The sequence below is a fragment of the Salvelinus namaycush genome, unplaced genomic scaffold, assembly GCF_016432855.1.
Source record: "Salvelinus namaycush isolate Seneca unplaced genomic scaffold, SaNama_1.0 Scaffold187, whole genome shotgun sequence".
Taxonomy (NCBI): Eukaryota; Metazoa; Chordata; class Actinopteri; order Salmoniformes; family Salmonidae; genus Salvelinus; species Salvelinus namaycush.
Window position 1 is genome coordinate 264,210 of NW_024058641.1, and position 11,469 is coordinate 275,678.

Genomic DNA, 11,469 nt, shown 5'->3' on the forward strand with positions numbered 1-11,469 from the left:
AGCTTCTACATCCGGGCGAATAACTTGGTTTGGAAGAAGGACGAAAGGAAGGCGAGACCTGGGAAACCTTGCTGCTCTTTCGCTCCTAGCTGGGTTCACTATCCGTTAAGGTGAATATAAACATCTCAGATGATAACTATTTGCATTTGCCTCCTCATAGTGGGCGGCATCGCCATGCTGTCTGCAGTATCAACACTGGCCCGGAGGTTTCTCCAAATAGTCAATCTTAAGGCTAACCACTGGGATACAGTAAGTAACCTCCGCTGCCAGGTAGGTTCTGTTAAGGTGTATGACTCCAGTGGTTATGACACCACCCCAGAGTTTCTCTGACAACTCACCGCTCATCTTTTCCAGGGACCATCCCTTACCTCCCTCATCAACCCCACTGACATAACAAATTACAGACGGGTAGCCTTTCTTTCTGTCTGCAATTAACAATATTGGATGTCTAATCAAACATTTAAATTAAACAATTGATGAACTGTATTTTTGCATACCTGATCAGCCTGTAACCTGTGCTTGCTTGTTTATGTCTCTGTCTCCTACCCTGTTCCCTTTAACTCTGCTCCTGTTCTCCAGAACCTAGGGGTTCTACCCAACACCCAGACATGGATCCACCTGATGTCCTCCACTACCAACCACCCTCCAACTTTTCATTACATCATCTACAGCTACTGTTATTGTCATGTTGTCATTATCTGCTTAAAAATGTTATTGCTCTATCATACTGGGCACATAGTGTTTTTAGTTAATCTGTGTATCTCACATTAACATTGCAAACACTATTTGCTCCGGTAAGTCGCTCTGCATAAGAGCATCTGCTAAATTACTAAAATGTGTAAATGTAAGAATCAAATGTATTTGCATATGAATGAAGTAGAAATTAGCTGACTGTGATCTAAGGTAAGTAACATTAATGTGTGGGGAGGACATCAAAATTATATTTTTTTGTTTTACCCCGATGCCTGTTTATTCATAAAAAGCAGATGATAGTAAATATCATTAATCACAATGATTCGTCTATGCAAATTAATAGGAAAACATTCCAAGCTAATTAATAGGACTACATTTAGCCTAATTGGGACCAAATATAACGTGGGGAAAAGTCAAACGATCCTAGTCAATCTATTGTTTGTCAAATCCAGAGTAAATATAGGCCTTCATGTGTATCAAATCTGTAGGTGATTGTGGGCTAAATCAATGACAAATACAGCTGAAATGTTCAGGCTTCATCATGATCTGTCATCAAAACAGGCTGGGGTGTTTTCGGTTCCGTTTAGACTAAGGTTATGCGTAAGAACGCAACTGCATTGAAATGAATAGCCTGATTCAATGCGATTCTCCTGAATAATAAAGTGTTTCTGTTAGGTGTATGGATAGACCCATACCGATTTTACATTTTTGGTCTTTTGCTGTAAGCATAGCCTACATTGCAGAGCATTTAATAAAGCAACCATATTGTCCTGTGATAGTGACACTTGCTTTCATTTAAAAAGTGAATGTTTTCATAAGCCTCTAGGTCTACCAAGTAATGATGTTGAGGCTGTTCAAGACCTTCGATAGTCTACTAGCCTATGTGGAAATAATCATGGAGTTATACCCTAGATCACTTTACAAAATCTGGACGGTTGTTTTTAAGGCTAATTTAAGGCTAAGGGGTAGCATATGCTTTTCACCTGTCTCTATAACAAGGGTTAGGCCTATATCCCCTCAATTCGAGCCCTGCTTTTAACCATAAGACATCTCCACAGAAATGTATAGCCTAAGGATTGCATGGTGTCAGTGATTGTGTCTGTTAAACCCCCCCAGAGTTCCCAGTTGTCTTGAATGCACTGCAGTCGGAAGTCAGAGATTGCCGAGTTGTTTTGAATGTGCCACTAGAGACCTAGACTACCTCTTATTTCTGAATAGGGCTACCTCCAACAAAGAAGCACTTGTGTCTGTATTGATTTGAGAAATAGGCATATCTACACAGTAATGGTGACTGGCTGCAATATCAACTAACCTATTGAGGTGACATGCCTATTTTAGCTAAATCGACAAATTAAATTGATTAGATTACTCTGGCAATGAAAAATGTTTTTTTTACAAAATCATGTAGCTGTAGACGTTTGTAAGGCGTTCATGTTGAGATCTTTAATAATAAACTAGTCATTTAAATGTCTACATGTGTTACGCGTCAGTTTAAGGTGTTCGTGGTAAGATGGTTCATAATAAACTTCAAGCAAACTGACACGTGACAGCGCCACGTTGCACGACGTGAACACTACATATACATGACGTGTACGTGTCACGTGACGTGAACGTGTCGGCAGTTTGACACCTTGGGGAAAAAAGTGGTCGCCGTTGACAGTCCATGTTAATTCATGCCGGTATTTTATGGCACTAGGAAGACGTTAGGTGACTTCGTGAGAGGTATCAGTAGCTTCACGAGGCTTAATTCCGGCACTTATCATCCCCCCATAGCCTACCCTATTCCGCCCACCTGAAACCCTCTTCCCCAAAGCTAAAGTGTGTGTTTTTTGTCTTGAAAGAGATTTGCATCAGTTCAAATCTGGCATCAGGACAAAATGTGATTCATAGTCACCGAATATATTTTAAGTATTTTAATTAAACTCAAACATTAAATGGTAAATGCAATTTTCGTATATACGGGTTCACTGTATCTCCGCGCAGGGTAGATCAGAGAACTGTGGAATGTACTCAAATAGTAGTTTTTATACTATGACAATTTTATTCTCAACTTGTCCATTTGGCCTATCATAGTAGAGGTTTAGCATGGTTAATACTCTTGCTCCTCCTTCATGGGCCCCCGAACTTGTCCAAGCCCCTTGGCGTTTTCCTTCTCCACATCTGGTTGTTGGGTAGAGCAGCTCCATCCTGTGTCCCCCTCGATTCTTCACTCAAACAATTCCTAATATGGTATTGTCCAGTATTCTAAACTCCTGGTTGGTCTAGAGAGATGCACCCCTCCCCTCTCCAGACTGTCCACAGCTTTTATGGCCTGTGTTGATCAGTCCTTACACCTACACACACACCCCCCTCTGTATTGTTTGTGTGTGTGTGTGTAACAAAACAATATTCCTCTTCAACCAATATGCTAACAGCCTATAGTGCATAAACATAAATCCTAACAGTCTTACAGCTTGCTATGGTATTTAAGGGTCACAGTGAGGTCTGAAGTTGAAGCTCATTTACTGCATTTCTATACAATTTAAAACCTCAAAATGGTTTTGAAATATTGTTGTGTAAAAAATGTCAGAACGGCAGTATGCTCCACTCCACAGGAAACAGCAATGGTCTTCTTTAGATTCATGCAATCAATAGGAACAGGTCTGTCTGTAGAAAATAGATTTCACCGATTTCTTTTTTTTTAATATCTTTGACTAAATAATGATTTGATCTACTCATACTGTCTGCTTCAAACAAATCAAATGCACTACTTTTCTTTAAAATATAAACTATTAACAGATAACCAAACACATTAACATGAAAATCTTTGTGTATACAGAATTGGACCATTTTCCTGTCCTGCAAAGCATTCAAAATGTAACAAGTACTTTGGGTACTAGGGTAAATGTATGGAGTAAAAAGTACATTATTTTCTTTAGGAATGTAGTGAAGTAAAAGTCCTGAAAAATATAAATAGCAAAATAAAGTATAGATAACCCCCCCCCCCCCCCCCAAAAAAAATACTTAAGTAGTACTTTAAAGTATTTTTACTTAACCCTCCCGTTGTCCTCCTATTATGCCTAGCACACAGTGTCCCCCCCGGGTCACCCTGTCCCGTCTTGGCTAAAGGCCCAGTGGGCACAAGTGTGACAGTATGGGTGTGAACAGCCTTTGCAGATGTATTTCTTACACCTGCAGCACGCGGTGTGTGTCTTGGCGTCCTTCTTGGGTGGGCAGAGCTGACACCTCTTCCTCTTACTCGCCTCCAGCCGGGCAGCCGGGGCTGGGTCGGAGGCGGCGGCCGGGCCGACGGCTCGCTCAAGGGCTTGCGGACGAGCCTCGGCGGATACACGCTCGCCCCGTATGACTTTGACAAGTGCTGAGGCGGCTTCGGTGCGGGGGAGACGCTGCCTTCTTTGGATCAAGGGCTTCACGAGCGCCTTTCCGAGCTGCTCCAGGAACACCCTCCTCTTGTTCCGCTTCCCGGGCATCCAGTCGGGGTTGATCTCTCGCCATATGACAAAGGCGTTGTAGGAGGACACGTCGAGGATGTTGTGGAAGATGACCAGGGGCCAGCGGGCGGTCATCCGTCTGCAGCTGTAGGTGCCGACCACCTTGTCTAGGTTGTCCACGCCGCCCTTGTTGCAGTTGTAGTCTAGGATGAGGGCCGGCTTCCGGTCTCGGCGATCGCTAACGTCGGGCTCCGCGTGCCGCGTGCTCAGAAGCAGCACGTTCTTATTTCTCTTTGCCAGGTAGGACACTAGAGTGGCGGTGGGCGTGAAGGCGAACCTGGAGGACGAGACCTGTCTGTCCTTGGACTGGAGCAGCGCGGGAGGGAGCTCGGGCTTGTTCTTTCGCACCGTGCCCACCATGGTGAGGTTCCTCTCGAGGAGCCGCTGCCCGAGTTCGTAGGAGGTGAAGAAATTGTCACACGTGACGTTGTGACCGCCCGGCAGTCCCTCGGTCAGATCGAGGACGACGCGCGCGCCCTGGTTCTTCTCGGGGCCTCCGCCGGCCGCCTTGCCGGTGTACACTTGCATCTTCCAAGCGTAGCTGGACTTGGCGTCGCAGGCCACCCACGACTTGATGCCGTATTTGGCCGGCTTGCTGGGAATGTACTGTCGGAAAGGACAGCGTCCTTGAGGCGAGGGAGAGGGGAGGGAGAGGAGAGGGAGAGGAGATTAGCAGCGTCATACACAGATACATAGACTGCCCGTGCTCTCTACGCTACACGTACAAACACAGATACCAGCGTCATCGTTACCGGCTCACCATCGGGGCGCACTGCGTTTACGTTACACGCAGCCGCCTCCGCCGCCCGTGCTACTGCCGATTGCTACTACTGCCGATTGCTACTACTGCCCGTGCTACTACTGCCCGTGCTACTACTGCCCGTGCTCCACGTTGCTACTCTTGCCGATTGCTACTACTGCCCGTGCTACTACTGCCCGTGCTCTCTATGCTACACGTACATAGACAGATACATTGACTGCCCGTGCTCTACGCTACACGTACAAACACAGATACATAGACTGCCCGTGCTCTCTACGCTACACGTACAAACACAGATACATAGACTGCCCGTGCTCTCTACGCTACGCGTACGTACACAGATGCATAGACGGTACCTCTGAACGGGACCAGTTGTTCGTCCACCGTCACTTCGGGCCCCGGGTTGTAGAGGGCCTGCAGCCGCTCCTCCCACAGGTCCCACACCTCTCTCACGGCCGCCAGTCTGTCGGTGGCGAGTCTCGCGGGTCTCGACTGGCGGTCGTCGAATCGCAGCAGCCTCGAGTACTTGTGAAACGCCTTGAGCGGCATGGTGGCGCGGAACACGGTCCTGCCGCTCTCGGCGTCCCACAGGCTGGCCGCGGCCTCGCCTCGGGACCTGTAGACGCCGGCTAGGATCAGCAGCCCTACGTAGGCGCGCAGGTCGGTGGAGTCCATGGGTCGCCAGCCGTCGCCGTATTTTCTCACCCCCTGCAGATTCGTCATGTCCACGATGATCCTTTCTATCGCCGGTGTGACAAACAGACGGAAGGCGGACGCGATGTCGAGCGCTCGCGACGCGGCGTAGGCCGTGGGGCCCGGCGTCACGGCGGGGCAGGGCGGGCGGATGGCGCGGGGCCGGTCCGGGCCGCGATAGGCCACGGAGGACCATTTGATTTTGCCGTTTTTTGACAGCAACGTCTCCCTTTCTGGCTCTGGCTCTCTGGCTCTGTCTCGCTCTCGCTCTCTGTCTCTGGCTCGCTCTCTGTCTGGCTCTCTGTCTCGCTCTCGGCCAGCGGCCGCGTCTCCCTCTCGCTCTCCCTCCGGCTCTTCCTCCGAAGAGGAGCACGACCGCGAGGCCGAGTCGTCTTCGTAGTCGTCCGCGTCGCGCTCGGGGTTGTATTCCTCACCGTCTTCATCTTCCGAAACGTCCTCCTCTTCGGAATCGCAGTAGTCTTCTTCGTCTTCTTGGTCGACGCTGGAGGATATCTGTTCCAGGACCTGAGCCGCGCTGAAACCGGGACTGCGAGGCGTCGTAGGCGGAGGCAACACGCTCGGCGGGGTCGTATTCCTCGTCGTCGTCCTCGTCGTCGTCCTCATCATCGTCCTCATCTTCTTCTTCTTCTTCTTCTTCTTCTTCTTCTTCTTCTTCTTCTTCTTGTTCTTCTTCTTCTTCTTCTTCTTCTTGACAATATTAGTAGGCTCTCTACGCCCTGCTTACTGTCGTAGGCGGAGGGCTCACGCTCGGCGGGGTCGTATTCCTCCTCGTCGTCGTCCTCGTCCTCGTCCTCTTCTTCTTCTTCTTCTTCTTCTTCTTCTTCTTCTTCTTCTTCTTCTTCTTCCTGACGATATTAGTAGCCTCTCTACGCCCTGCTTACGGTGGCCACGTGAATGGGACGAGGCACGCGAATGGACGAGGCGCGTGGTCGGCCCTGCCTGCTCCTTCGGGCCCTTCGGCCCCTTCGGTCCCATCCGGGACGCTCGGCTGGCCTCCCCGTGTGATAGCACCGAGGTCGTGCACTGAGTTGTTGGGGACAACTGGTCCCTGCCGGGGTCACTCAGACCCGGCCCAGACAGAGGGGAACAACTCCTAACACAGGCCCCGGGTCACTCCGACCCAGCTCAAGACAGGGGTAGGAGGGTTACAACATACACCTTGCTAACGCTGCCGGGGTCACTCTGACCCAAGCCCCCGGGACAGAGGGGAACAACTCATAACGCAGGGCCTACAACAGGGCCCGGGTCACTGTGACCCGGCCCAGACAGGGGTAGGAGGGTTACAACATACACCTTGCTAACGCTGCCAGAGTCTCTCTAACCCACACAGACACTGGGAATCGACTCGTAACGCTGGCCGGGGGTAACTCTGACCCGCCGAGGCAAGGGGAAGGTTGTGTAACAACAGCCATACCCGAAAGGCACAATTTCCACAACCAAGGGAAAGTAGTTTGTAGGGGGGCGTTTTTAGATTCGATATCCAAACTCACACGGGGCCCAAGGGCCCGATGGGGGACAGAGGGCCGTATTCGACACAGGCCCTTGCCCGGAATGTTGAGCGTGTCAATTTTGGGGCAGGACCTTTTACTAGTATCCAGCAGGTGGTGGTGTTGGGTCACTGTGACCCCGGCCTGCCAGGGTCTCTCTGACCCACACAGACACGGGGGAAGCGACTGGTAACGCTGCCGAGGGTCACTCTGACCCCTCTGACGTCACTATGACCCCGCCCACACAGGGGCAGGGGCAGGAGGGTTACAACATACACCTTGCTAACGCCGCCGGGGTCACTCTGACCCCTCTGACGTCACTATGACCCCGCCCACACAGGGGCAGGAGGGTTACAACATACACCTTGCTAACGCTGCCGGGGTCACTCCGACCCACACACAGACACGGGCAATCAACTCGGAACTGCCCGGGGTCGCTCTGACCCGCCGAGACAACGGGAGGGTTATTACATTCATTACTTGCACCACACTACCACCAAGTGGATACTAGTCAAACATCCTGCCCCAGAATTCACACACGCCACATTACGGGCAAGGGCCCTGTGTGCGAAGTGACAGGCTGTCCCCGATTATCAACTAACTATTTCCAAAAGTATTGTAAAACTATAGAAATAACATATCTGTTGTTTAGGACCACTGTGTCTGGTGAGCATGATAGTAATCCTAACCATCCTGTCACCCGGTGTGTTTCGGCATGTACCTTCCCGTCGCTCCCCCCTACTGTTGGTTTCATGTCCTTCTTCGTCCGATGTAGGTGATAGTGGCTGCACTTCGCCCCTGTCTATTGGTTTGTCTCTCATACACACTGTCCTAGTCTCTGGCTAAATATCTCTGCGTCTATAATATACGCACCTGGCATTAGGCTACAATATGATACTCTGTCTCAGTCTCACAGAGTGCATTCGGGAGTTGCTTGCTAGGGCTGACTAATTGACCATGTCTGTCAGGGGTATGTGCTACATTTCCATCCCAATGTAAACACTAAGTTGTACCTGAAATAGAGTTGAGGAAAGTGATGCATAGTGCTACCCCTCGTCTGTGTAAGTGCTGGGAGTGCACAGTCTATCCTATGTGGGATACGAAACACTGCGAGGTATGCCTTGCATAGTAATGACTGAAAGACAGGTGTAGGGGTAACTAAGTGCTGGGAGTGCACAGTCTATCCTATGTGGGATACGAAACACTGCGAGGTATGCCTTGCATAGTAATGACTGAAAGACAGGTGTAGGGGTAGAGATGAATAGTCAATGTAACAACAGGCACTGAACTGGGAGAAGGGCTGTTGAGCTTTTTATTCATATTCTGTGTCATCAGCACATGCTGTACAGTGAATGTGTAACGATTTGAAATGAGCCTCAGGTCTTGGTAGCTGGCAGTGGAGTCCATGTCTTGAGGGCTGGCTGTTCCGTCAATGGCTGTGGTCACTGGCCACATAAGGCTATGGGGACCATGTCCAGGTTGGATCAGTGTCTTTCCACTTGTGTGTGTAGTGTGAATAGGATGGTGATGTTCTCTTTTTAACCTTATCGCATCTATACTTTGCTTACTCTTCTCCTCTCCTCGCTGACTTGACGGGGGATTGTGATGCGTGATGGAGCAGCTGCCTTGGTTCAATGTGAACATGTCTCACGGGATAGTCGCACAAACTTTTCACTCTCGGGGAGACGTAGCACGCCATGATGGCTAACAGGGCGTCGAGATGGTGGTAGTGCGTTAACGGCACATACATGGGTCTGGTGAAGAGACTGTCCGTTGGGCCTATAGTCACATCGCCACCTTCGGCGCTGTCGGCTCTCACGTTCACACGGTCCAGCTTTTCCTTCTCGTAATCTGTCAGGGTCCTGTCCTTCAAGAGGAGGCAGTCGTACCAGGCCGCCATAGCCTTAGTAAGTCTGCGGTTACCTGAGGTGGATGAAGGAGTTACGAGGGTAGGATAGGATAGGGGCTAAGCTTAGGTTGTCCTAAGAGTTTGATTAGAGAGCGAAGATAGTTGTAGTTGCTGTCAGAGAGCTATTCAGAGGTTTGCAATGTCTCTGTTGAAACCTCTATAACCAACGTCGTGTTCTTTCTGTGTGTATGGCTAATGGACTGATATTACCCCCTGACTGTGTGAGGACTGGAGGCTCTAAGTACATCTCAGCAAATTGCCTGTCTGTGGTGGGATGCTGCCTATACCCCTTCTTCAAGAATGAGTTTCTTAACACTGTCTACCACTGTCCTAGCTGCAATGTTGCTCTGGTTGTAATAAAGAAGTGACGATTACCGCTAATATGAACCGGACACTGTATGGGTTCTCATCGCCGTACACACCTAACATTTGACATGTGCCTATTTACAATGTATGACTTTCTTTGAACATGTGTCAATAAAAACTCACCAGACTCTCAGTACATTGTTCCCTTGTCATTTATTCACATACATAGCAAAGCTTATGAGGGGTATGGTCAAGTGAAACAGGATAGTGGGCCACTGGGTTGGACAATAGTTCCCTTGCTGTCGCCGACGTATCATTCGGTTCCGTGATCTAATAAGGAACTAAATATAAATAAGCCACGTGTAATATAACAAGTGTTTAGAATGGCACGTAGGGTAGGGTCTATTCTTGAGGGACTGCATGCAAGGTTGGCGTCATGTCTTCCCAAGGCCCCAGTACAGAGCATCTGCTTCTCTCTATTGCTGGTGAGCCCTGAGGGGCTGGTGACTGCCTGTGTGGCTCTGCGTTCCCCTTTAGCCTTCCCCCACAAAGTCTCAGCCCATACAGCCGAGGGGCAGAGGCCCTTAAATGAAACTCGACTGTGAATTGTAAGAGTTGATGCTTCTGCTGAAGTAGTCACGAGCTGTGGGGGGGATGGGCACGGTCTCGGGCATGTCTCGTGGAGCATCAACCGTGGTGGCTACTTCGTGCTTCCCCTTTAGCACGGTTGACGTCAGCACCATGGTCACCACGTACATGATGTAGATTATGATGTTGAACACTGCGATAGCGCACTCCATGTTATGCAACCTTTGTGCGTCTCTGATCATGGGTTGGTAAAGCAGCTCCATGCAGCCCGCGATCACAGCCATGAACAGCTCAATGTTCATCATGATGAGGCACGCAATCACGGTCCTGGTGCTCCTGACGGCCTCTGGACGCCTGTAGGGGCCTTCGGAGTCGTCCATTTTGCGCTTGCTCTTGGAGGCGAAGTAGCTGAGTACTATGCTCACCACCATGGCAAGACAGCCGAGCGTGATGAGGGCAATCCCCGAGTGGATGTACGCGTACTCGTAGTCAGGTCTGCCTTCGGAGGAGGAAGTCGTACTCGAGTCTGAGTTCTGCCTGCATGTGGTCCTTGAACCATGCTTGTTGTTGATGAAGTACAGAATGTTGTTGGGAATGGTAAGAAACCCCACGGTGAGAGATGTGATGACAGCAATGGAGGCTCCCAGCTTGCCCCTGAAACGGGCCGCGCTCAGTAGGGGGCCGTTTGGGACCCATAACTTTCTGCTGTTAAACAGCTCCTTGCTCCCGGATATCAGAGACTCAACGCCTCCCATCATTGTTTTTTTGCGATTCATATCTCTAATCTCTAACAGGGGATCCCTTGATCCTTGATCCCAGCTTCTGCTTTGTACTTCTTTACTTACTGACGGTGTAACTTAGCCGTGCCACTTTCTGTTTCTCACAAAGGGACAGGGTTTTCACAGCAGCAACCTATCGCTCATAGAACATTTAATACAATGAAGCTCCAGGACCCTGCGATCGAGTTCCGGGGCTCCGGTGGTGAGCTGTGTGCCAAGTCTACAGCCGACCACCGTTGGTACAAGGTTAAGGGAATCACCAGAACCCTAACTTCTATCATGTGCTGCAGGAAGCGCTCAACCGGGCACAATATGATAAGCATGGATCTGTTCACCAGGGTTGTGAAGGACCTGAACGCCAACCCCGAGAGCTCGCTCGAGTGGCTGCCTGAGTACCTAAGAAACCTTAACGCGCCCGATTCCAAGGGGTCTGCGTTCAAGGAAGCGCTGCTGCAACTGTTCAGGTGTAGAGCCCTGACTCCAGACGCCTGCAGACGCCTGTGGGATAGGAGCCGTATGTCCACAGGCATAGGCGTTGCGGTAGACTCTCAGTGCAAGGGCGTGTTCAACGGAAAGAAGAGACTGTGCGACGTAGGCCCCGTATCCCGCCTCATTCTCACGCAGCTCGAGGCTCTGCGTCTTGCTCCCATTTGCGCAGGCCTCAAGGTTGCCGGTGTGCCAACGCCCGATAGGTCCCGTAAACCCGGATCCTACACGTACCACAACGGCTGTACGCGGGGCT

The 11,469-nt window shown here is 50.1% G+C and overlaps 1 long non-coding RNA gene across 1 annotated transcript; it reads left to right on the forward strand.

The window, feature by feature from the left end:
- Window positions 1-8,182: 8,182 nt before the first annotated feature.
- Window positions 8,183-9,556, forward strand: LOC120037782. Its single transcript, XR_005474875.1, has 2 exons — window positions 8,183-8,291; window positions 8,389-9,556. It is a non-coding gene; the product is annotated as an uncharacterized LOC120037782 (long non-coding RNA).
- The last annotated feature ends 1,913 nt before the right edge of the window (window positions 9,557-11,469 follow it).